At 44.8% G+C, this 27322-nt stretch overlaps 1 protein-coding gene across 4 annotated transcripts in view; it reads left to right on the top strand.

Annotated features, from left to right (window-relative positions):
- Positions 1–27322, top strand: part of GRB10 (growth factor receptor bound protein 10) — a 459832-nt gene that overhangs the window by 11120 nt on the left and 421390 nt on the right. Inside the window, exon 1 of one of the 4 annotated variants that reach the window (XM_033930515.1) lies at positions 761–1004. The exons of the other annotated variants lie outside the window; for them this stretch is intronic. The gene's annotated coding sequence lies outside the window, so the exon portion shown is untranslated. Of the gene's footprint in view, positions 1–760; positions 1005–27322 lie in introns of those variants that run through there. 4 annotated transcript variants of the gene reach the window in all.

Below are 27322 nucleotides of genomic sequence, written 5' to 3'. Positions count from 1 at the left end.
ATGGTTACAGCAGCCAAGTATGATGGAGCTGCATATTGTAGATCTTTAAAATCTGACAAAAGAATTTTACATTTAGATCTATAATGTACAGGCAACTAGCATAAACTTATTAACAGAGGATTGTGAAGTCTAGCTGCTGAATTTTGTAATGTCTGTAACCTACATAGAAGTGCTGCATTGATTCCACAATATATTGAATTACAATAATCTAACCTTGATATTACAAAGGCATGAATAAATGTGTGAATGGAGTCAAAATCTAAGATGTTACTGACTGAATGAATACATCTAAGCCAGTATAGCCATTTAAAAAAAATACTTGACCTATCCGCTGTTCAAAGGAGAGTTTGTCAAAAAGGATTCCTAGATAACAAAATATCTTTAGTGGAATCAAATCAACATCTAATGATTTAATAGGATTTGTAGGTGCAGAAAGCATTCCACTAATCCAACAGGAAATGTTTTTTGGTTTTTTTTTTTTGGGGGGGGGGGGATTAATAACTAGACCACGAGATGCCAACCAATCTGCAACAGTAGACATGCAAGATTGAAGAAGGGCTGAATCCTATATTATGTGGGGCAACTAGGAAGATCCGTAGGATGTCACCTGCATATACAAATGTCTTAATAATCTTTTCTTGGATTAAAAAGATTAAATAATAATAATAATTGGACTTAAAAATATTAAATAATAATGGATGTCCTTCTGCTTTATGAGAAATAATAATAATAATAACTTTATTCTTCTATACCGCCATAGTCGAATGACTTCTAGATGGTTCACATCGAAGAAGGCTGGACAATCAGCGAATTACAGAATACAAGAAGTGCGGGTACAACTTATTACATAAGAACTAGATAAAAGGAAAATATGAAACTTAAGTATGTGGTAAAGATCAGTGGATTGCTAAGGAGTTTACCATCCTATGACAGCTCAGTTCAGTGTTCTCTGTCTCCACCTGCTGGATTCATCTGCTGTGACTAAAGGAAAGGGAATTTATTAGGTAAGACAATAATTTTACCTTTTCCATGGTTGTCCCTACTCAGTGGAATCTTATACTGCTGGATTTATGTGTTGAGGTTTTTAAAAAAAAAAAAAATGTTTTTTAGGTAACCTCAAAAATGCACCTTTTCAGAAAAGCTTTTGGTAGTATTAATTTAGATCTGAAGACCTTGCAATGCAATTCAGCTGTTGATCTTTCACAGGTCCTGGATTGTGTTAGTCATCTATTCATTCTCCCTGTTCCCTCCCCTTCTCTTGTCCCAGCTAGGGATAAATTTATTCTTGTCTCTTGTTCCCTCTTATTATTATACATCATTTGTAACCTAGCTTCCTGATGTCATTCCATTATTCTCTTTTTTTCCCCCCTTTGTAAACTGCTTAGATATCTGTGATTTGCATTATATTAAAATAAAATTGAACCTTGAGTTCTAGAGTTCAACTACACTGAACGAATATATTTTCTCCTATAAGTTTTACTCTGTAACTTCAATGTGTCCCCCTAGTATTTCTACTTTTTTGAAGAATAAACAATTGACTACCCATTCCACTCCATTCAGGAAGAAGGGGTTACCTTCGGAAGCTAATCATAAACTATATTATTAGTCCAATAAAAAAGGTATTTTTTTTCCTTTGTTTTTGTTTTATTTCTACATATTACATAGACCTGTATTATATTTCCCCTCGGTTGTCTCTTCTCCAAGCTGAAAGGCCAAAGATGTTAGGGCTTCTCTCCATTTGAAAGTGGCTCCATCCCCCTTAAATCATTTTGGCCATCTTTCTCTGTACATTTTTCCAAGTCTTCTATATCTTTTTGATATTTGATGACAAAAATTGTACATACTGTAGTTCTTTTCTGTCTTCTACCTGTTGAGCTGAACTATACGTAGACTAGGCTTCTCCTAGTTTTCTAAAAATAAATCATAAGACAATATGGAAAATTTTGACATGTTAAATGAAGACATATTTCTGCCAGAGGTAGAATTGGACTTTCAGTATAGCCATTGGTTAGGAAAACTGCAGATGGTGGGCTTGGCAGTCTGCATCTATCTGTGATTTTTCTAGTTTATTTTTTTTTATAACTGGCATTCTGCTGTTGATTTTCTGAACAAGTGATTATATTGACTTCACGTGCATAGAATGCATATCCACATGTTCTGTATTTACAAATTTGCTTATTCATGCAAAATAAAGTGTAACCCATTTTTGCTGTACATGGGCATTTTTGCTTATTCATGGCCATGGACAGTGTGTTCCCATGAGGATGTGGATATTCATAGAACTGTGCATAAGTATTGTTACACCAAAGACTACGGTATATGCTGTGCTTTTCCAATAAGTGTATAAAATTATAAAATGCAGAATATAATAAGCAAGCTGTACTTTACAAGAATGATATACGAAATGATGAGTTTATGGTGTTAGGTAGCAAAGGTGTATAGTAAATAGGGTCGCACAGGAACCTAAACCCCTTTTCCCCCATAGGATCAATGGTATCATATTTGCTTTTTCGATATTCAACAGGATTTCTAGGAACCTAATCTCAGCAAATAGCGAGAACACACTGCTTACGGCTCTGACTTTAACCTAGACCATTTTGATATTTGTTATTCCCTTCCCTTTTGTTTTTAACCCTAATTGTACTACTTTATAATTAAATTGTAATTCATTCCCAAGTTTCCTACTGTTTCTACTTGTATGTGTAATTTAATTTATTCTTATGTTTTAGTTGTTTTATTACTTGTCATTTTAAGTCTGTCTTCCTTTACTCTGTAATTTTTATTAATCTGTACATCGCTTAGAATTCGGATTAAGCGATTAATCAAATGTAATAATAAACTTGAAACTTGAAGTGCATACTGCTATCTGCTCAACAGAACAGAAAGGCTCGTGAAATTGTATCGGTTCTTCTCTTTACTGAGTGGCTTAATCTAACTGCACCACTTTTTTATTTTATATTATTTTTTTTGGGGGGGGGGAGGTGGGAGGGTGGGACATATAGATTTAGCTTATCCTGAAAATCAGAATTTTTTTTGTATGAAGAATGGAGCAGGAGAGAACCTCTTCCACTATCCCATACACTTCATTATGGCAAAAGTGCCATCTAGAAAGTACAGTAGTGATCAAGAAGAGTGCCAGTAGTGGATTCAGTATTGTACAAAGCAGGCTTATGGCCTAATTCTATATATGAGAGACTGACTCAAGTTAATTAATCACCAACGAGGTGGAACCGCTGCACAGTAACTCAGCTCAGAGACATAAAACTCTGAAGAGGGGGAGGTCACCCCCTCTTGGGGCAAGAGTTTATCATCCAATCATAGCATAATTATTGATAAAAGCGGGTCCAACTCTAAGGTGTGAAGATGGTAAATAACTGTATATATAGCTTCTTAATGGTAATGCAAAATTCAAAAATATTCAAAATGATTTTCAAAAGTGTTTGCACTCAGGTTGTCACTGGAAAAACATGAAAGCTTCACTTAGCTTGATTTCAAAGAACAGCTCATCAGGGTCCCAACGCGGCCCCGTTTCGGTATCTGCTTCAGGAGACCCCGCCACTGAGAGTTGAATTCTGCTAAAGAGTCACACCATGTAAAGTTCAATAACTGTGATCTGAAATGCAAAAACGAAAAGCATGAAAAAATGCAACAGACCCGAGCACTGAGACTCAAAAGGCTACATGTCCGTGCAAGGCAATTAAATGTTTATAGCTGACATTTCGGAACGAAAGCACACTAAAAATACATACCAGTCAAAAAATGAAAAGTTCCGTGCAATGGAGAATGCCGGCACCCGCTTCTACTTTTAAACCGGAGTGGGAGGGGAAAAACCGAGCGTGGAAACGTGATGACATCATTGATTCACAAAACAAGCATGAAAAAATTACTGCAAGTAGGGAAGCTGTAAAAATGAGTCAGACGTGATCAGAGGAATGCTGCCCACTCGATCTCATTGTTGAGGCCATTCGGGTGGAGAGTGTTTAGATTGTAAATCCATTTTTGTTCTCTCCTCCACAGCATGCGGGCAGTGTCACCACCCCTGGAGCAGGATAAACAGTCCAACACTGTAAATGTAAGATCTTCCAAAGTGTGATTTGCATGTTGCCAATGTTGCACCAGGGGGGCTTCCTGTACTCCTGTCCGTATGTGACTGATGTGTTCCCCAATACGAAGTTTCAAGCTGCGAGTGGTGCACCCTACATACACGAGCTGACACGGGCATGATATTGCATACACTACATGATGAGAATTGCAATTAGTACCTAGCTGAGTATACTTGAAACAAGACGGCAATGACATTTGTTGAATAGTGACACTGTGTCTGCATGTTTTACAATGTCCACACGGAGAATGATGTCCCCGTGGAGAAAGTTGAAAAGGTTGACTTAAAAATTGAGAACGTATCAATTTCTGTTTGAGATTTTGGGGTTTGGAAAATGCAAACCTAGGAGCCTCTTGAAAGGCTTCATGATACTGCATAACAGGCCAATGGTGTTTGATGATTTTCTTGATCTGAAAAGCATGAATGGAATATGGTATGACACAGACCAACGGACAGGAATCTGGTTTAGATTGTGGCTGCAATAACAGAACGGTTGGCATATAAGCCTCTCTTGTAGGCTTTCTTAAGTACGGAAGGTGGATAACCTTTTAATAAAAACCTGTGCCTGACTTCATCTGCCCTATAGACATATTCTTCCACCGAGGAACAAAGTCTCCTGAGATGTAAAAATTGACCAGTAGGTATGTTGTTCCTTAAGTGTTTGGGGTGAAAGCTGTCATATTGCAGTAAATTGTTCCTATCTGTGGGTTTGCGATAAATAGATGTCTGAAAACTACCATGGCTGCTGTGAGTTCCCGCTGTAGTCTTGCAAAACTACAAGAACTCATGGCAGCCATTTTTGTTAATGCCATTGAAAATAACCTGTTAGCCCTGAACAAGTGATTTTTAACTAGCTAGGAACTGTTTCTGACAGGTGAAATTGCTTCGCATATCAGCCAATTCATTTTTCATTTACCATGACGTCTTCCTTTACTTTGTTGCCAGTAATTTTTATACTCTTGGAAGCCATGTTTGCTCACGTGCTAGTGTATTTTGAGTATAAATCTGTGGTTCTCAATCAGTGTGCTGTGACAAGACACATCAGTGTATCATTAGAAATCTGTCAGACAGCAGCTTTGCACACTAGTCACATGCACCTGTTGGCTCGAATGTACAGGAAACCAAGTACTCGCAATTCCTGTCATCACCTCCTGCTTGCTCTCCCCCCCCCTGCCCCACCCAACCCTGACTGGAAATGTAGACTCTACTGCCCTGCTTCTTCCCTCCTGCCAGTTGTGATCACTAAGGGGTAAGGGAGTTTTAAAAGGGGGACTGGAAAAGTATGGGGGTTATGTAGGAGTGGGGAAAAACAGGATGCAAGTTTGAATGTGTGTGAAATGACTGTTCTGCTGCATCGTTGGAAGGGCACACTTCTCTCCTATGATGGTCCCCTGCAATATGTCATACAGATGAGCCGTTGGTGTTTGCTTGTGTGTATGTGTATAAATATATACATAAATTAGATATGATAAATTACTTTTTACAAGATTTGTATAGGTATCTAGTAATAATAATAATAATAATAACTTTATTCTTCTATACCGCCACAATCTTGCGACTTCTAGGCGGTTTACAGTCAAGAGAGCTGGACATTCAGCGAATTACAATATGCAGATAGTCAGAGGAAATACAGAGAGCAGAGACTTTAAGAAAGCAAGAATATAGAAATACAATTTGCTGAGCAAGAGTATAAGATATACAGTTTGGCAGGTAATGTCCGAGAGGACCTGTTTGGAATAAGCCGCACATTTCAGAAAATACAGCGAAAAATTACGATATGATAAAGATAACAGTTTATATGTATCACAGTACCGTGAAATTCCATGCGGGCTAAGGAGGGGAGAGGGGATAAGGGTAGGAGGTCGGGGGGACCGTTATTGGGGAGATAGAGGGGAGAGCGGGTCAATTGTTTAGGTATTTCAGGAACAGGTAGTAATAGGTTTACTACCTAATAGATTAAGGAAAAAAAAACCCCAGTTCAGGGGAAATTCTGTAAATGCTATCTAAAAAGAGAGGTGCCCTTAATATAGGTGCCCATTTCTTGCCAATCACACTTAAGCACCTATTACAGAACTGCATCTAATGTAAAGCTTAGGCACCTGTATTTAGGCAGGGTTTTAAAGATTTTCATTATAGGCACCCAAGTCCTTTAGAGAATTGCGCCTTGCGCACCTAAGACCTTCTCCACCTCTAAACACACCTACTTTGGAGTTAGGCACCGTTAGGCAACTATTGCATGGCACCTATCTTTTGTAGAATTACGTCTTATCGCCCACTTTTTATTATTTTTTAATTATGAGCTTGTTAGAACTCATAATTGAAGCCAATTTACTAATTGTTGGGTGTCTATCTTTAGGTGCTTCTTATGGAATTCCCTCTTCATGTGTTACCTTGATTGGAAACTCAGATTCTTAAGCAAGTAGCTCTCTCCCTCCATCTTTTCTTACAGGTGTGAAATCACACAACTGTTCAAATGCTGGTTTTTAGCCCTAACAAACAGCAGAATTCCTTTTTACCAGTATGTTACTATTTTGTGTGAAATCGCCAAGTATGTGCTGCATCTGTGAATGGTCAAAATGGGACCCCCCCCCCAAAAAAAAAAACCCACCTCTATTCATGAATTTCAGTTTTTTATAGTTTTGCTTCCTCTGAAAATACAGCAAAAGGTGCTTGGCATGCAGAAGTTTAGAATCTCTGTAGGCTCCAAGAAGCTTGAAATTTAACCTGGCTTCAGCAAAGGAACAAAAAGTGCTTGTTCTAACTTTTTAACACTTTAAAAATTGTTTTTAATTTAGACACCTGCTGGAAAGGTTTTTTTTTTTTTAATTTGGGATGGGTGGGGGTATCTTGCTCATCTCCACCTATCCGTGACTGCCTGTGGGAGGCAGATGTGAAGCTTAGCTCTCATGTGTGCACTTAAGTGGAAATAGACGGTTACATGACGGGGGAGGGCAGTTAAGCTCTCCGGTCACAGAAAGGTGGAGGTATTGCCCTATATGTTCAAGAAGGAATAGAATCTGTTGAAGTGGCTACAACGGAAACAAAAGAGAAGCTAGAGTCCCTCTGGGTCAAGATTCCTGGCCAAAACAGCGCAGACACGAAAATTGGCCTTTACTATCGTCCCCCAGGACAGGCGGAGGAAACTGACTCAGAAATGATAGAGGAAATCAAACAAGAAAGCAAAACGGGCAATGTAATAATATTGGGAGACTTCAATTTCCCGAGGATAGACTGGAAACTAGGAACCTCCAACTGCGGCAAGGAGGCCAAGTTCTTGGAGGTGCTAGGGGATTGCTTCCTGGAACAATTGGTAAAGGAGCCGACAAGAGACAACGCCACCCTGGACTTGGTACTAAATGGCCTCACGGGACCGACAAAAGAAGTAGAAGTTACGGTACCGCTGGGGACGAGCGATCACAATGTGATCAACTTTAAGCTTGACATCGGGAATAGAAAACGTGCCAAAACCTTAACCAAAACCTTTAATTTTAAAAAGGGCAAATACGATCGCATGAGAGCCATGGTGAAACAACGACTCAAGAAAAAGGTGGACAAACTTGAAACGGTAGACCAGGCATGGTCCCTACTGAAAAATACTATCTCAGAAGCACAAAATCTCCACATTCCAAGGATCTCCAAAGAGGGGAGAACAAAAGGTAAGGGAGAACCGGCATGGCTTACCAGACAGGTGAGGGTAGCCATAAAAGAAAAGAAGGACTCTTTCAAAAAATGGAAACACATGAAAACAACCAAAGCATGGAAAATACATAAAGATGATCAAAGAAATGTCACAAGGCGGTGAGGGATGCCAAAAAGGACTATGAGGAAAAAATAGCGCAAGAAGCCAAAAACTTCAAACCCTTCTTTAGATACGTGAAAGGGAAAAAACCCGCAAAAGAGGCGGTGGGACCCCTGGACGACCAGGGAAGGAAAGGGTACATCAAGGAAGATAAACAAATTGCTGACAAACTAAATTCCTTCTTTGCGTCCGTCTTTACGGAGGAGGATACCGCTAAAATACCAGAAGCAGTGAAAGTGTTTAGTGGAGTAATAGAAGACAGCCTCACCACAGTTGAAGTGGAGTTGGACCAGATATACTACCAGATAGACAAACTTAAAAGTGACAAATCCCCTGGACCGGATGGAATTCACCCGAGAGTTTTAAAGGAATTGAAGGTTGAAATCGGAGAGCTATTGCAGAAACTTGCCAATCTGACAATCAGAACTGGACAGATACCAGAAGACTGGAAGATAGCGAATGTCACGCCAATTTTCAAAAAAGGATCGAGAGGGGAACCGGGCAACTACAGACCTGTGAGTCTTACGTCTGTCCCTGGAAAGATGGTTGAAGCACTGATCAAGGATAGCATAGTCCAGCACCTAGATACACACGACTTGATGAAACCCAGTCAACATGGGTTCAGGAAAGGGAAATCATGTTTGACGAATTTACTTCAATTTTTCGAGACCGTGAACAAGCAAATTGATAGTGGAATGCCGGTGGACATAATATATTTGGACTTCCAGAAAGCATTCGACAAAGTTCCACATGAAAGGCTTCTCAGGAAACTACAAAGCCATGGAATAGAGGGAGATATACAAAGGTGGATAGGCAAATGGTTGGAAAACAGAAAGCAGAGAGTGGGCATAAATGGAAAGTTCTCAGACTGGGAGAAAGTGACTAGTGGTGTGCCCCAGGGCTCCGTGCTTGGGCCGATCCTATTTAATATTTATATCAATGACCTGGAAGACGGAATATCCAGTGAGATCATTAAGTTTGCAGACGACACAAAGCTATGCCGGGAAATCAGATCGCAGGAGGATAGCGAGGAACTCCAGAGCGACTTGTATCAGTTAGAGAAATGGGCAGATCAATGGCAGATGAAGTTCAACGTGGAGAAATGCAAAGTAATGCATTTAGGTAGTAAGAATAAGGAATACGAGTATAGAATGTCAGGCGCAACTCTGGGTAAGAGCGAACAAGAAAAGGACCTGGGTGTACTGATAGATAGGACCCTGAAGCCGTCGGCACAATGCGCGGCAGCGGCAAAGAAAGCAAACAGAATGTTAGGCATGATAAAGAAAGGAATCACGAGTAGATCGGAGAAAGTCATAATACCGCTTTATCCCAGGACAAGCAGGCATGATATTCTCACATGTGGGTGGGTGACGTCATCTACGGAGCCCCAGCGCGGACAGCTTTTCAAGCAAACTTGCTAGAAGTTTCAAGTTTGCACACTGCACCACGCATGTGCCTGCTTCCTCGCCCACTAGAGGGCGCGTTCCACCTCGTGGTCCTCAGTTCATTTTTTTCCGCGGAGCCAGTAAGCCCTGTGGATTGTGAGCTCCAAAAACTTTTTTGTCGCCTGCTTCCTGACACCGCGTCTGATTTCTTAGGCGCTGTGCTTTTCGATTTTCTGTGTCGTTTCTTTATTCTTTTCTTTTTAAAAAAAAAAAAAAAAAAATATATTTTTTTCTTCTCGTTGGGCTCCGGGGGCTCCCGGAAGCCGTGGCCGCGGGACGTCGATCGTTCCCGGCCAGTTTCGTCGTTGATGTCCCGTCCTGTGACGGGTTTCAAAAAGTGCAGCCGGTGCGAGAGGCTGCTCTCCATTACAGACCCCCACCGGTGGTGCATCATTTGTCTGGGCCCGGAACACCCTACCACCTCGTGCGATCGCTGTTCCACCTTTCAGCCCAGGGCTCTCCGTCGCAGGAGGGCCAGAATGGCAGAGTTATTTGTGGCGGACCCCGTGGTGAAGGCCTCGACGTCGGCCTCGGCTTCGGCCTCGACCTCGGCCTCGACGACCTCGGGGCCCTCGGCCTCTCCTCGCCCTTCGACTTCCAAGTCGACCTCGGGAACGAAGACTACCTCGGGTAAGTCCTCCTTTCCATCCCCTACAGGGTCTGCAAAGAAGCCGTCCTCTGCTTCGACCAAGGCGGGTGGGTCGTCCTCGGCCCCGCCTCGGGCTCCACCCGCGCACGCCCCGAGGGAACACTCGAGACCGAGGTCGCCCTCCAGGGAGCATGCCCCGGATTCGGACCTCCCGACTTTCGTCGGGATCCCGGCTTTCCAGGACCTCCTCAGAGCGCTCATTTCATCGGAGCTGTCGGGGGCCCTGGAACAGCTGCAACGGGCTTCGACCCCGGCAGCTGTTGCCTCGGTGGCCTCGGCCTCGGCGACCTCGGCCTTGGGTGCCGGGGCTCCCTCGACCTCGGGGACCGGGGCCCCTCCGACCTCGATCTCGGCTGTCGAGGCTCCGCCCGCCTCGGCCTCGGTCTTACCATCGACCTCGGGGGATCCGCCGGAGCGTACCGTGCGGCCCCGGGACAGGTTGCGTCGGGTACGCCGCATTTCCTCGTCGTCTTCCTCGAGGTCCTCCCGGGGGTCTTCGCCCTCGTCTCGGACTCGGTCGAGGCGCCGGCCGAGGAAGCCGAAGCGCTCACGGGGTTCTCCTCGAGGGCGCGGTCGGTCTTCCCCGATCGGGGGCGAGGCGTTGCGGGTGTCGGAGTTGCGCATGGACAATCCGAAGCTTCTCCGCTCCCGGGCGCGAGGGGTGTCCCGTTCTTCCTCGCCGAGGAAACGGGAGGGGGCTCTCGTCCCCCGGACCCCGGGGTCCTCGCCCCGGGCCTCGTCGAGGCGGACGCATTCTCCTACCCCCTCGAGGCCTGTGGAGAAGACATCGTGGGGCTCGGGGTCAGGGAGAGATCCCTTGTATTATTCGCACGAGGCCTCTCCTGTTTCCTCGGCGAGAAAGTCGAGATCTCCTTCCCCGCCTGCTAGACCGTCCTCATTTTCGGTTTTTGTGCAGGACATGGCCAAGGCTCTCGGGTTGGACCTCTCGGTGGGATCCCAGTATTCCAAGGAGTTCCTTGAGGAGCAGGACCTTCCAACTCCGCCTAGGGAGGCTCCTCGGCTCCCATATAATAGGGTCCTCCTGCAGACTTGGTTAAAAAATTTGTCAAACCCTCTTACAGTTACGTCCGTCCCGTCCAAGATGGAAGGCAAATACAGGACGGTGCCGGCTAAGGGGTTCGACAAGGCGCAGCTCTCTCACCAGTCTTTGCTGGTGGAATCTGCCCTTAAGAAGTCACAACCTTCCCGGGTTTCTGCGGCGGTTCCACCTGGTAGGGAGGGCCGGACCCTGGACAAGTTTGGCCGTCGCCTTTATTCCAATTCCCTGATGGCCACCAGGGTGTTAAATTATGCCTTCACTTTTTCCTCCTATCTCCGGGGTATGGTGAAGGACCTCCCTCAGTTTCGTGACTCCCTACCGGACTCCCAGAGGGCAGGTTTTGATACATTCATGTCCAACCTGTCTCAACTGCGGTTGTACCTGTTTCATGCCTTGTACGACGCATTTGAGCTGGTTTCGAGGGTGTCGGCCTTCGCGGTGGCCATGCGCCGTCTGGCCTGGCTTCGCACCCTCGACATGGACCCAAACCTGCAGGACCGCCTTGCAGATTTGCCTTGTGTGGGGTCCGAATTGTTTGACGAGTCATTAGAGGCGGCGACCAAGAGGTTGTCTGAGCAGGAGCGCTCGTTGGCCTCCTTGGTCTGGCCCAAGCCTAGACCCCCGCCGCAGAAACCCTTCCGCCCTCCCCCGAGGCGGTACCCCCAAAAGTCTACCCCGGCTTTTTCCAGACCGCCACCTAGACGCCAGGCTCAGAGGGGCAGAGGGGGACAAACGCAAGCCCCGGCGCAGGGCCCTTCCAAGCCCGTGCCTTCTTTTTGACGGGCTGGGCGGATGGGGCAGGTCCCCCTCCGCGACCGCTCAGGAATCCCTGCCTATAGGGGGGCGTCTTCGGTCCTTTTACCCAGCCTGGACCGAAATAACATCAGACGCCTGGGTGCTCCGGATCGTCTCCGAGGGCTACTCTCTCAATTTGTTGTCTGTGCCACCGGATATGCCTCCGGGACCTTCCACTTGCAATCGGGGCCAGCTTCCCATCCTGCTGGCCGAGGCCCGGGCCCTGTTGAAGCTTCGGGCGGTCGAACCGGTTCCCGCAGATCAGCGGGGGACCGGGTTTTACTCCCGCTACTTTCTGGTCCCGAAAAAAACCGGGGACCTGCGCCCTATACTGGACCTCAGGAAGCTCAACAAATTCCTGGTCCGGGAGAAGTTTCGAATGCTGTCTCTCCCGGTTCTATACCCTCTCTTGGAGGAAGGGGACTGGATGTGCTCCCTCGACCTGAAGGAGGCATATACTCATGTTCCGGTGCATCCTGCCTTCCGGAAGTTTTTGAGGTTCCGGGTGGGCGACTTGCACCTTCAGTACAGGGTCCTGCCTTTCGGCCTAGCCTCGTCCCCTCGAGTCTTCACGAAGTGCATGGTCGTGGTCGTGGCGGCCCTGAGAAATCGTGGGCTTCAAGTTTTCCCCTACCTGGACGATTGGCTAATCAAAAGCACGACCAGGGAGGGGGTTATCTCAGCGACCCGACAGTCTATCGCCTTCCTTCAACGACTGGGATTCGAGGTGAATTTCCCCAAGTCACAGTTACAGCCGGCCTAGTCCCTTCAATTTATAGGCGCAGTGCTGGACACTGTGCGCCGGCGTGCGTACCTCCCGCAGCCTCACTTGGCGGCCTTGGTTCGGCTGGGGCGGTGGGTCTCGCAGCTTCAGGTGGTATCGGCCCAGCGCATGATGATGCTTCTGGGCCACATGGCATCGACGGTCCACGTCACCCCGTTTGCCAGACTGCACCTGAGAATCTCTCAGTGGACCCTGGCCTCCCAGTGGCGTCAGGATTGCGATCCGGTGTCCCGTCTCATTACGGTCACTCCTTCTTTGAAACGATCGCTCCGTTGGTGGACCGACTGTTCCAATCTTTCCGGGGGGTTGCTGTTTCTGGCCCCTCCCTTTCACAAGGTCCTGACCACGGACTCTTCGGAGTATGCGTGGGGGGCCCATCTGGACGGGCTACGGACCCAAGGTCTGTGGTCGTCGGAGGACCGTCGATGTCACATCAATGTGCTGGAACTTCGAGCCATTTACATGGCGGTTCGTGCGTTCGACCACCTCCTTCGCGATCAGGTAGTCCTAGTTCGCACGGACAACCAGGTAGCGATGTACTATGTCAACAAGCAAGGTGGGACGGGCTCTTGGCCCCTCTGCAGGGAGGCACTTCGCCTTTGGGAGTGGCAATCTCCCGAAACATCTTCCTACAGGCGGTCTATATCCAGGGAGACCAAAACTGCTTGGCAGACAAGCTCAGTCAGCTTCTTCAGCCGCACGAGTGGTCTCTCCACTCCAGAGTCCTGCGCGAGGTCTTCGACCGCTGGGGGACTCCGCAAGTGGACCTGTTTGCCTCCTCGGAGACTCGCAAACTACCCCTATATTGTTCACGGATGTACTCCCCGGACCGTCTGGAGGCGGATGCCTTCCTCCTGGACTGGGGGGGGAGGTTCCTGTATGCGTTTCCTCCTTTTCCCTTGATCATGAGAACGTTGGTGCGTCTCAAGTCATCCACGGCCACGATGATTCTCATTGCGCCTCGGTGGCCTCGTCAGCATTGGTTCTCCCTGCTTCTTCAACTCAGTGTCAGGGAACCTCTGCTTCTGCCTGTGTTTCCCTCTCTGCTATCTCAGAGTCGGGGTTCGCTGTTGCATCCCAATCTTCAGTCCTTGCACCTGACTGCTTGGTTCCTTTCCCCTTAACTTCGATCCAGGTTTCTCAGCCGGTGAGGGAAGTTTTGGAAGCCTCGCGCAAGGTTTCGACCAGGCTTTGTTATTCCCAGAAGTGGACCAGATTTTCATCTTGGTGTTCCTCGCGTCATCTGCATCCTGATTCGGTCCCGCTGTCTTCGGTTTTAGACTACTTGTTACATTTGTCTAATTCAGGTCTGAAGACGACATCTGTCCGGGTACATCTCAGTGCCATTTCAGCTTTTCACCGGCACTTGGATGGTCGTGCTCTTTCGCTTCACCCTATGGTGCAACGGTTCATGAAGGGGCTAATCAATGTTTGTCCCCCTCTGAAGCCTCCTCCTGTTGTTTGGGATTTGAATGTTGTCTTGGCTCAACTGATGAAACCTCCCTTTGAGCCTATGGACATGTCTCTTCTCAAATTCCTTACTTGGAAGGTGGTTTTTCTGATTGCTCTCACATCGGCTCGGAGAGTTAGTGAGTTGCAAGCTTTGGTTGCGGATCCACCTTTCACGGTCTTTCATCATGACAAGGTGGTTTTGCGCACGAATCCGAAATTTTTGCCAAAGATTGTCTCGGATTTCCACTTGAACCAGTCCATTGTCCTTCCTGTGTTTTTTCCTAAGCCCCACTCCCATCCTGGCGAGACGGCGCTCCATTCTCTTGACTGTAAGAGGGCGTTGGCTTTTTATCTCCAACGTACCAAGTCTCATCGGAAGGTTCCTCAATTATTTTTGTCCTTTGATCCTAATCGTCTGGGACATCCGGTTTCCAAGCGCACCTTGTCCAACTGGGTGGCTGCTTGCATTTCTTTTTGCTACGCTCAGGCTGGTCTCCCGCTCTCGGGGCGTGTTACGGGGCATAGGGTCAGAGCGATGGCAGCTTCGGTTGCTTTCCTCCGATCTACTCCTATGGAGGACATTTGTAAAGCTGCCACTTGGTCTTCGGTTCATACGTTCACCTCCCACTATTGCCTGGACACTTTGTCCAGAAGCGATGGCCGGTTTGGCCAGTCGGTGTTACGTAATCTGTTTTCATAAATTGCCATCCTCCCACCTGCCCTTTTTTGGTTGGCTTGGAGGTCACCCACATGTGAGAATATCATGCCTGCTTGTCCTGGGATAAAGCACAGTTACTTACCGTAACAGGTGTTATCCAGGGACAGCAGGCATATATTCTCACAACCCACCCGCCTCCCCGGGGATGGCTTCTTTGCTAGTGATGGAACTGAGGACCACGAGGTGGAACGCACCCTCTAGTGGGCGAGGAAGCAGGCACATGCGTGGTGCAGTGTGCAAACTTGAAACTTCTAGCAAGTTTGCTTGAAAAGCTGTCCGCGCTGGGGCTCCGTAGATGACGTCACCCACCCACATGTGAGAATATATGCCTGCTGTCCCTGGATAACACCTGTTACGGTAAGTAACTGTGCTTTATAGAGCAATGGTCAGACCACACTTGGAATACTGTGTCCAACATTGGTCTCCCAACCTAAAGAAGGATATAAAACTGTTAGAGAGGGTGCAGAGACGAGCAACGAAGTTAATAAGAGGTATGGAGAACTTGGAATATGAGGAACGACTCAAGAAACTAGGACTGTTCTCCCTTGAGAAGAGAAGGCTGCGAGGGGACATGATCGAGACGTTCAAAATGCTGAAAGGCATCGATAAAATAGAGCAGGAAAATAAATTATTTACATTGTCCAACGCGACACGGACAAGAGGACATGGTTTGAAGCTAAGGGGGGACAAGTCCAGGACAAATGTCAGGAAGTTCTGTTTTACGCAGCGAGTGGTAGACGCCTGGAATGCTCTCCCAAAGGAGGTTATCAAGGAATCCACTGTGCTGGGATTCAAAGGCAAATTAGATGCACATCTCCTTATGAGAGGCATAGAGGGATATGGGTGACTAAAACTACATCAGGTGTATACCTGACTGGGCCTCCGCGTGTGCGGATCGCCGGACTTGATGGACCATGGGTCTGATCCGGAGATGGCAGTTCTTATGTTCTTATGTGTAGCAATGGAATTTATCCACTTCCTGTGTGCAATTTGTGTGACTGAACTGGCAGTTTACATTGAACATGAAAATTTATTCAAGTAACTATATGAGATGATTATGTGGCAATATTTTGAATTATTTTCATCTTTTACTTTAACCTTTTGTAAAAAAAAAAAAAAAAATTGTTGGTAAATGATGACCTCAGCCACCTTCATGATGATGATAAAACTAAATTATGTTATTGAATTACAGTGGATTGATAAAAGCATTCAGGGTAGTGGCTTTGTTCCTGTCCTGGTTGACCTTTGGGTCTGTGGAGTATTAAGGGTCAATTTATGTTGTTGTTTGTTTTCTTAACCATCATAGTAATATAGTAAACGACAGTAGATAAATACCTGAACGGTCCATCCAGTCTGCCCAATAGTCGCACGCATATAAATTCATGATTAAATTGTCTTTTTTTCTTTGGATATTTCTAGAATATAGACCGTAAAAGTCTCGCCCCCTCCCCCCGGTACAGTCCTTAGGTCCTAACTAATGGAGTTGTCGACACTTACTGCAGCCCGTATTGTCATTTTGAGGGATACAAACCATAAAAGTCTACTCAGTACTGTTCTCATGTTCCAAATTACTGAAGTTTGTTGAAGCCCTCCCCAGCCCATCCTAAAACAAATTGCCATATACGGGACACAGACCGTGCAAGTCTGCCCAGTACCAGCCTTTGTTCTTCAATTTATACCATTCATTTTCTATTAGAGATCCTCTGTGTTTGTTCCACGCTTTTTGAAATCTGGCACCATTTTTCATCTCTATCACCTTCCTTGGGAGGTCATTCCAGATATCAACCATCCTCTCTGTGAAAAAGAATTCCTTTCTTATGCTAGTTACACCTCTCTCTATACAGCCTAGCATCCTTCTATCTACAGCTACCGCCTTGTCACACTATTTCATCACCTTTAGATCCTTAGACACGATCCTCTCTCCCCATCTGTGCATGTCAACCTCTCATCAACTAGTGCGTATGACTCCCTCGGTTTTCTACTCCCGAAGTGCATCACTCTGCACTTCTTTGCATTGAATTTTAGTTGTCAAACAGACTATTTCTTCCAAATTTTGGAGATCCTTTTTCATGTTTTCCACTCCCTCCGGGGTATCCACTCTGTTACAAATCTTGGTATCATCTGCAAAAGGCAAACATGCCTTCTAACCCTTCTGCAATATCGCTCACAAATATATTAAACAAAAGCATCCCCAGTACCACTCCTTGATGCACTCCACCGCTCAACTTTCCTTCCTCTGAGTGAATTCCATTAACCAGTTTCTAATCCAGTTTACCCCTTTGGGTTCTAACTTCAGCTTGTCAAGTTTATTCAAGAACCTCCTATAATGAACCGTGAGAGAGGCTTTGCTAAAATCTAAGTAAATTACATTTAGCACATGTCATCGATCTGATTCTCTGGTCACCCAATCAAAAAATTCAATTGGATTTGTTTGGTATGATTTACCTTTAGTAAAACCATGTTGCCTCAGATCCTTTAACCCATCTGATTCTAGGAATTTCGCTATCCTTTCTTTCAGCAACGCTTCCATTATTTTCCCAATAACTAAAGTAAGGCTTACCGGCCTGTAGTTTTCTGCTTCATCTCTGCGACCATTTTTGTAAATAGGGACCACATCTGCTCTTCTCCAATCCCCATGAACCACTCCCGTCTCCAAAGATTTGTTGAACAAATCTTTAATAGGACCCACCAGAACCTCTTTGAGCTCCTTCAATATCCTGGGATGGATCCTGTCCGGTCTCATTGCTTTATCGATCTTCAGTCAAAGAATTCAATCAGATTCATTTGGTATTGTTTTTACCTTTAGTAAAACCATGTTGCCTTGGATCTCATAGCCCACATAGCCCATTGGATTCTAGGAAATTCACTTTCTTCAGCAACACTTCTATTATTTTTCCAATTACTGCCCTGTAGTTTCCCGCTTCATCTCTGTGACTTCTTTTGTGAAGAGAGGACCATATCTGCTTTTCTACAATCCCTTGGAACCTCACCAAGAATTTATTGAACAAATCTTTAAGAAGACCTGCCAGAACCTCTCTGAGCTCCCTCAGTATCCTGGAATGGATCCTGTCTGGTCTCATGGCTTTATCTATAACCTTCAGTTTTTCAAGTTGTTCATAAGCACTTCCATGAACAGTGCGGTATTCACTCCATTCTCAGGTGTAACTTTGCCAGCCAATTGTGGTCCTTCTCCAGGATTTTCTTCTTTTGTTTAGCAAGTTTGTTTGTTTTTTTCCTCACTTTCTTTCCACATAGTGGTTCACAACTTCTTTCAGTCTGACAATTCCATTTTGTGTTATCAATAAGGAGAGTTATTCATTGTGGCTTGAAATGCCATTTTTCAAGGTTTGGTCTGGGAAGATATTCGGTACTGTAACTAAAGTGCGCAGAACTTTGGCGCGCCAATAATCCCGCGGTGACATATGCGTGCAGGAGAAATGTGCGCCACCGCTTCCACTGTTACCGTTTGCACTCCGAGGGTGTGTGTGTGTGTGTGGGAACCCCTCGACTACACTTAGAAGTGCTCGTGTTCCTATTGGGGGACCCCCCCAGTACACTGAAAACTCCCATTGTCCTTCCCTTTGTCGGTCTTCGGGAGTTATCAGTGTAGTTGGGGGTGGGGTGGGGTGTCCCCCCAACCCCCCCTGGAGCGCGAGCACTTCTAAGTGTAGTGTGTGTGTGTGTGTGGGGGGGGGGTTCCCCCCCTCAGAGCACAAATGGTCCTGTGCGCTTTTAATGGGTCACCAGATATTCAGATAGGCTGACCGTAGAGACATTGTAATATAAGGGTTCTAAGGTTTGAAACTGTGCATAAACTTTAGTGTTGTTTGAATCATTGTGCTTTTGGAGCCCCCCGCCTTTTGTTCTTGACCCTTCGCAGTGGGGATTATTTTTGGGCTGCTGTTCGGTGGCCAAGGCATTTACTCAAGGGTCTTGAACAGCAGTTGGAGGGTTTGTGATTTTTCTTCTAAGGTAGTGTGAGAGCAGCTGTCATACTTCAGCTGTGGATCTATCGGAAGCCTATACCACCACCACCACATCAGTCAGTGCAGCTGCAGCAAGTTATATTTAGATGGGTGATAGGAGGGCTTTAAGTGGCTTCTAAGAACAAACTTGTGGATAGCAGTTTGTGATGAAAATTCCTGAATGAGTCGTCCTCTTCTGTGGAAACTAGTATAGGGTAATGTTTGACCTGACTGTTGTAAACTTGGGGTTTGCTTCCCTAACATTGCCTCTTCTAATCTTTGGCTGGAGACGTAAGTTTCCTGTCAGTAAATATGCTGGAAGGATGTACAGACGAGCCATAGTAGGTTTTGTGGCATACGCTAATGCAGTGTATCGCAAACTGTGTGCCACGGCATACTAGTGTGCCCTGGCAGATTCCAGGTGTGCAGCGAGATGCCAGTGAGGAGGAGAGGCGCGCGGCTGACTCCATCCTTCCTACTACCCCATCCTCCTTTTGAGATATTAAAGTTCTCTTTATTTATGAAGGACCTTGACTAAGCAGTTTATACTTTGAGCTACTATGATATCATTTAAAAGTAGATTACAAATTTTTTTTTAAATAGTCCACATTAACGTTTATTTTCAATTATTTGATTCATTTTATGAGGAAGGGCAACTCCTCTTTTTTTTTTTTTTTTTTTTTTTTTGAGACAAGGTACCACTAGGTATGCATTATTGGAAAATGTAGCATGAAAACAATTGAGCATCGGGATATTTTTGTGTGTTAGAACTGATCTTATTGATTTACACACAGGTAGCTTTGTGGTTTGATGGGTACAGGTGAATCTTTTTCATCCATGATTAAAGCCATTGAGACCACTTCTTTTAAGTAAGGTGCAGAGACTAGAATTATCAGGTGTGAGTGAGCGCCTCTATTGAGATACAGTAATTCCCCCTTATCGGCGTGGGATATGTTCCAAGATCCCCTGTGGATACCTTAAATTGCAGATAGTACCAAACCCTAAATATTTTACTGCACTGTACTTGCCCTTCTCCTTGTGGTGATGATACTATGCCTATGTGATGAGATTAAGGGCTCCTTTTACTAAGGTGCGCTAGCGTTTTTAGCGCACTATGCTTCTAGAACTAATGCCAGCTCAATGCTGGTGTTAAGGTCTAGCGCACGGGGCAAATCAGCATGCGCTATTCTGCGCGTTAAAGCCCTAACGCGGCTTAGTAAAAGGAGCCCTAAGTGAGGCGAACGACGGCATTGTGATGTAGCAGTACGGCGTGGGATTTCACAGCGCTGCTCTGAACGTCACACAATTTAAAATGTATGAATTATTTCAGGAATTTTCCATTTAGCATTTTCGGACCATGGTTGATTGTGGATAACTGAAACCGCAGACAAGGGAGGACTACTGTGGTACAATTTGTTGTACGGGAGCTGCGCTTCTTGGTGTGCAGGTGTAATTTGATGTCGAGGACTGTTCTTGGGACTGGTACTAATCGGGCCAATATTAGTAACTAGAACTGTTTAGAGATAAAAGCGATTTAAGTTGTGGTACTGAAGAATGAAATGATCACTTGCCTTGTAAAAAAAAATTCTGTGATTATTCTTTTCCTTCTTGGGTAAACTAATTCTACTTTGATCTGCTTTCTGTCATTATTAGCTTCTGAGAAGCCGAAAGATAAAAAGATTTAAAAAAAAATGGAATGCCTTGCCTGAGGTTTTTTGCCCTTCAAAATTTAAACACAGTGTGGGAGGGCATGGGTTTGGAAAGGAATGTGTCATGGATCGCCTTTTTATTATAAATATTGCATTTTGCTTTTCAAAGCTGTGCAGCCAGTTGTGCTGTTGCCTTTTCTTTTCAAGTTCATTAAGGACCATGGCTTGTGAAAAACTAGGAAGTTGTGTTTGGGTTTTTTAAAAAAAATGCTCTACTTTCCTTCTGGATTTAAGGAGAATATAAGAATTGAGTCCTGTTGTATAAGATTATTGGGAATGATCTCCTAAATGTGGCATCAAAAGTATGAAAATTGTCAATTGGACTTGAAGGAGGCTAAATAGATTCACTTCTCCCTCTGTATTTGTGGGGGATGCGGGTGGACCATGGCCACGAATATGAAAAATAAACGCGAATAACTTTTTATATGTTATTCGCTGTTTTTTGTAACAGCCAGCGTTTTTGCAATTGAAACCGTGAATAACTAGAGCTGAAAGGACCTGGGAGTGTACCGGAGACCGAGTATGTGAGCGGCTCTCTCTCTTGGTCTCGCTGGTTGGGCTGGCTGGCCTTCGTGCAGGCTCTGCTTCTGCTCTGTTTTCAAAGCGCTCTGCACTTGCGTTTCCTGCGCTGTCTTCTTCAGTTCTGTGCTGTGAGAGGCGAAAGCAGCTGGCGGAGGAGATGATGCGCTGTTTCTGGGTGGGAACTTTAATCATGATGTAATTTTTGGGGGCGGAGTCAGCAGCCAAAAAATCGTGAATAAGCGAATCCGCAGTTACGGAAACTGCAGATACGGAGGGAGAAGTGTAAAGATAAAGGGGATAGGACTTGATTGATTTGCCACTTTTTCTGTATGGTTACACAATCAAAGTGGTTTACATATTTTAGACAGGTATTTATTTTGTACCAAGGGCAATGACTTGCCCAGAGTCACAAGGAGCTGCAGTGGGAATCGAACTCACAACCTCGGGATCTTTTCAAATAAGAAGCTATTTTTAAAAATTTGTTTGACATTTACTATACTGCTAAAAACTGACACGCAGAACTAAGTGGTTTATAAACTGCAACATATGTATAGGAGAGAAATCACATTCATACCAACATTACAAGTTGTTGGACCCACAGGTAATGGGTGTTTGAATAATGTAGTCAAATCAGTTTTCAAGCTTGCTGTTAGCCATCTTGCAGTGCTTATGGTGTAAAATTATTTCGCTTTTCCAAATGTCTTTTGAAGGTTAAGAATTATTAATTGCTAAACAAGGGACTCGTGGGCAAAACTCCCACTGAGGATTAATCGGATGGGGCAAATTTATTTTCTCATATGAGTGCAAATACTAATTTATTTTTTTTTTCATGTGAGCAATAAGTTCTAAAACCCAACAATTTTCCAGATTTGTAAATATTTATGTGAGCGGCCATGTAAAATCTGTGAGCAATGCTCCTAGAATTTATGAGCGATTGCTCATGTTCTTGGTTTACACATAGCCTATGAGTCCTGACTTCTGATGACCTCTGTCCTGATGGTGTGAGAAAGCAGTTGTAAATATTTGTGTTTTTTTTGCATTCAAAATGCACTCTTTTAATTCTTAAGCACGATTATCCATAGACCACATCAACTATAAAAAATTTGACAAGGTAAAGGAATTTTAGGGGAGGGAAGTCAAAATGACTTGCCCCTTTGCATCAGACCAAAAATCAAGGAGCTCAAGTAAACCAAATATTTATCTGACGCACAAAACAAGAAAGTGATCTCTTCAAACAAGAGTGGAAAAGGGTTAAAGCGGCTTATCTTCTATCAAATTCAGTCCCTCTGAGCCAAATCATAGACTTGTAACTATCTTGGCTAAGTCAGAAAAAAATTGTCTCCAAGTTGCCTTCAGTCACACTTTGTAGTTCTTATAATAACAGTATGTACAGGTTTTAATCCTATTTATAGAAAATATATTTGTGTGAGCAGGCCTGACAAATGGCAGTCTTCAATCTGCAAATGCTTCTCTAGTACCTCCAACCTGGTCATACCTTTGCTCTGCTAGAGAATGACACGTTGACAAAATTCATCACCATTCTGTCCCTAAGGATAACTGCGGGAAACAATCCCATGTCATTCTTTAGTGTCTTATCTCAACCTCAGTCCTTTTACACCAGAATTCTTCAATGCAAGGCTTTTGAGGGTCAGTGGTGGTGCCCATTCATACTCTGATTCTTATGTGAGCCAAGTATAGGTCAGTGAAGTCTTTGTGACATCACTAATGAGGTTGGCTCTTAGGCATTGGTGGAATGAGGCATTATGACATCACAATATCTGCTCTGGATTTCAGAGACTTGTCATTTTTTAGTGTCTATCTCAACTTCAGTCTTTCTACACCAGCATTCTTCAGTGCAAGGGTCAGTGGTTGTACCCATTCATACTTTGATTCTTCCTTGTCATCAACAGCAGATGAATACAGAGACTAGTGGGATTACGTCCATCAACCAGCAGGGGGAGATAGAGAGCACTGAATTGACCTCGGGTATATCTTGGATGCACATCCTTCTGGCCAACCAGTATACTCTCTCTCAAGCAGGTTGAGGATGGGTTTCTTACAGCTTCTGGATTCTGTAGTGGATTTCAGCCAGGCTTGGCTGCAGCTACCAGCACCAGTTTCCTAGATCTGAAAAATGACTACTATCATTCTGGTTCCTGGTTTCAGCTCCTGAGGACGGAATGCTATTTGCTCGTGTTGCTGCGGCTTCAGTAGAGCCTAGGGGTGTTGGCCATATTGAGCCAACTTTAGGGGCAACACCTGGGTCCACCCAGGTCCCTTCCCCACCCTCCCAGCCAGTGGAGAGAAGCAGAAGAAGCTGATGTGGTCAGAGGGTCCTTTCCTATAAGAAGAAAAGCACGACCATGGGTGCTGGCACAGTTCCCTGTGCGCTGCAGCACTAACATCTCTCCCTTTGCCTTCCGGCAGTGCAGGAGCACGTGAGTACTTGGCTTAGGCCTCAGTAGAGAGACATGTGCCTGTGGCTTAGGCCTCAGTAGAGAGAAATGTTGCTCATGTTGCTGGGGCTGAGGCCTCAGTTAACACGATATTCCTGCGGCTTAAGGCCTCAGATGAGATGTGCTCCTTTGGCTTGGGCCTCAGTAGAGGAAGATTCCTGTGGCTCAGTTGAGGCCTCAGTTGAGAATTATTTCTGTGGTCTAGGCCTGAGAGGTGAGTTCTTCCAGTGGCCTAGGCTTCAGAGGTGTGACGTTTGCCTGTGGCTGAGGCCACTGATGGGTAATAATCCTGTGCTTTAGACCTCAGAGGTGAGATCTTCCAGTGGCTTAGGCCTCGGAGGTGAGATCTTCCTGTGGCTTGGGCCTCAGAGGTGAGATCTTCCTGTGGCTTAGACCACAGATGAGTGTGTTTCATGTGGGTCAGGCCTCGGTGAAGAAAATTTCCTGGGGTTTAGGCCTCAGGTGGGAAATGCTGCTGTGACTTGGGTCCTCAGTTCAGCAATTTTCCTGTGGCTTAGGCCTCAGTTGAGTGATATTCCAGTGGCTCAGGCCTCAGTGGAAGGAAGATTCCTGGGGCTCCAGCCTCAGGGCAAGACATATTCCTGGGGCTCCGGCCTCAGGGCAAGACATATTCCTGGAGCTCAAGCCTCAGATGAGAGAGGCTGTTACTGTTTCTCCTTTTGGACACTGGGACAGGCACTTGTCACTTCATGGCCCAGGTACAGAGTAGTGTTTGGTTACAAGGGGATACCTTGCCTCTCCTCTGGCATTCTTGACTGGGGGGGGTCAACAGTGTAGCCTCCTGTGTCCTAGGGACTTGGTACTTGAGAGGGCTTCAGTCAGATGGGGAATCTTCATTTGTCACGAGTCCAGGCTGGCTGCCCTAGAACCTTCCAAGGGAAGTAGGTCTGAGGCTCAAGGGGTTTGCCATTAGCTGAGGACCGTTGCCAGACATGTTGGTTGCATTCCACACGAGGTTATTTGAAGCCCAGTGATCACATTAGCAGGCTGCTTTGCACTCATACTGTTTATGGAGGGACACTGTAGCTGGGGTTTTCCGCAGCATGGTGCTTTTAGGCAAGGATTACTCCTGCTCACATGGGCTAGAGGGGTTATTCTCTTGGTGAATATCGTGGGTGTCAGTCGGCAATAGTTATAATAGCACTTCTCTGATGAAGCCTATGTAAGATGAAACAAATCTGGCCTCCGTCGGGACTAAAAGATAAGTGCTGGGGTTTTTGCCTTCTGTTATTTAATGTCGTACACCACAAAGCAGGTTGCTTGATGTTAAACCCGGTTGTTTTTCTCCCGGTAAATACATGGGAGCAATTGAAATTCATAATTGATTGAAAACATAATTAAAAAGTAAAAAGAAAAAAATTCATATAAAGTGACTTTAAAAATAAATTTTAAAAATATTAGTCACATTAACCAGAGGTTTTTAAGACCAGTGATAGTACTCCAAACCCCTTAATGGTGCTTTACAATTGATTCAGTACTCGAGGTTCTTTGAGGTCTTTTCCCCCTGAAACAATTGGATTTATGCATTATTTGCTACAACTAGTGTTTATTATTAATTGATTATCTAAGAATACTATTAGTACCAAAATAAACTTTCTATAATATTGAGCCTAGTTGATAAAACAGTTTTTTCATACAGATTTTCACATAGTTCTTTTATGAACTTATGTATACACATTGTCACAAGCCTGACCCCTGTACCATCCTTGTGCCAGTTAAGAACCATAGAAACCACCCGGTGAAGCTGGTTAGGGCTGACCATTATGTCTCTGCAGTACAGGAACAGGATTATGAAGTTCAGGCTGTGACCAGACAGAACTTTGATCATAGCCTGGAGAAATCAGGTTTTGCCCCTTTAAGAACTCCCAGGTTGAAATTGCTGACCAAACAGGCTAGAAGGCAGCCAGAGCTGCACAAAGCCCTTCCCCCACAGGGCTGGCCGTGGCACCACAGCTCTGCAGCATTTAGAGAGCTGGTTGTCCCAGAGGAGGAGGCAGCCCAGGGAAACTCCCATGTTGGAGGAGCCTCCATCATCCCAAGCACCGGAGGACATGGAAATGCAAAGCCCAGAGGCAGAGGAGGAGTCCCAGAGGAACCAGGAACCAGAGGCCATGGACTGGAATGCTCTGCCTGAACTTGCTCTTCCGGAGGCAATGGAAGTAAGCTGAGGTGACTGTGTGCTTGCTTTGCAAAAGTTTTTTTTTAAAAAATTTGTTTTTCTGTCTTACTGCTGGGTGAACTACTTGCCTCTAGGAATGTTTTGTGGCTGAAAGGGTCACTATTTGGGAAGGTGAATTGACGGTGTTTGCTGAAAAGGAAAACTGATAGCAAATTGTGTGTGTGGTGGGGAGGGGGGGGTTGGAAGGTTTGTTTTTTTGTGTGTTCCAAGATGGCTTCTGCTGCAAGCAGAGGCTTGGCTGCAGTTAAGCAGAGCTAGGGTTGTCCTTTCTGGAGTTGTAAAGACCTGAAGGTTGGGGGCAGGATTTGCCCGTCATCTATGTGGAGGGTTTTGAGGGTTATTTTTGCACTTTGCTTTGGCAAGGTGCTGCTTTGGTGAATTCACTAACCTTGTGCTCCTTAATACCTGGAAAGGAGTGAAGATCCTCAGTATTGAGAAGATATGTTTGTTTGTTTTTTGTTTGTGCCAAGGACTGCTTGATACTGAACTTGTGCTTTATACTGTTGTTGCCACTATTAAAGTAAATATATATCGGGCTTTATACTGTTGTTGCCACTATTAAAGTAAATATATATCGGGCTTTTAGCTGTGAGCACTTGAGATCGTTCAGAGTTCTCTTCTATATTTAGTTGGATACATTAACTTGTGCTTGAGCCTAAAGTTTATGCAAGTTTAGTGTGAGCCACTATTAAAGTGCCAGGACTTACCTGGGACATGAACTGAACACTTGGGAGGTGACCAGACCAGGCTGGTGAGTGGAACATTGGTTTTCTTTTCGGTTACAATTGCTGTCCATACTTTTGGACTCTTTCCTAGTTTTGCTTTTTCTAAGACTGAATGATAAATAAATTTGCCTTGATTATTCTGACTACTTACATGTGTGATATTATCCTGACTGTTACACACTGGGTAAGCTCTCCACAACAGGGACTTCCTCCCTCTTGGGGAAGCACGCTGGGTCTATATAGTAGTTGTGTGCTGGTCCCTGCCTTGTTCTAAGGGATGGCCACGCTATAACATACAACATGTGATTCTAAGCATGTTTGTCATAATATGCCTTTGCAGAAAATCCATGTGGGGTGTACATCAAGGAATGTTCGTACACATCTTGTGGAACATCAAAGTAAATTTAATACTCGCATACTGTCACAGCTCCTATGGATAATCATTTTATAGAAAAGGGACATTCATTTTCTGGTTCATTATCAAATTTGTACTCCCTTTTTATCTAGAGGTGGTGATTTATAACCAAAGCCTTGCATATAGAGAACAATTATGGATACAGTCTATAAAACCTAAAGAATTAAATGAGTTTGTTAGTGGAATTCCATTATCTGAAGAGTGGTTGATGGTTTGGTGGGGAAAAATGTGTATACATAAGTTCATAAAGGAACTATGTGAAAATCTGCATGAAAAAACTTTTTATCATCTAGGTTCAATATGATATAACTGAGAGCATATGCTTATACGGATTTTACTCTGGAATGCAGCCAATTTTAGGTCAATGGTAGCTACCTAAGTTACTAAAGCTCTCTCTGTAAGTCGTATTCATTTCAGAATCTTTTTCATTGCGTTAAAAGCAGGAATTGTAAGAATTTTGTAGACATTTTTACTCCTGGGGACATTTTTTTTTCTAGTTGAAGTATCCTAAATTTGATTTACATAA

The sequence above is a fragment of the Geotrypetes seraphini genome, chromosome 2, assembly GCF_902459505.1.
Source record: "Geotrypetes seraphini chromosome 2, aGeoSer1.1, whole genome shotgun sequence".
NCBI classification, from domain to species: domain Eukaryota; kingdom Metazoa; phylum Chordata; class Amphibia; order Gymnophiona; family Dermophiidae; genus Geotrypetes; species Geotrypetes seraphini.
Note: the sequence above shows the minus strand (reverse complement) of the source record. Positions and strands in the feature narration are given on the sequence as shown.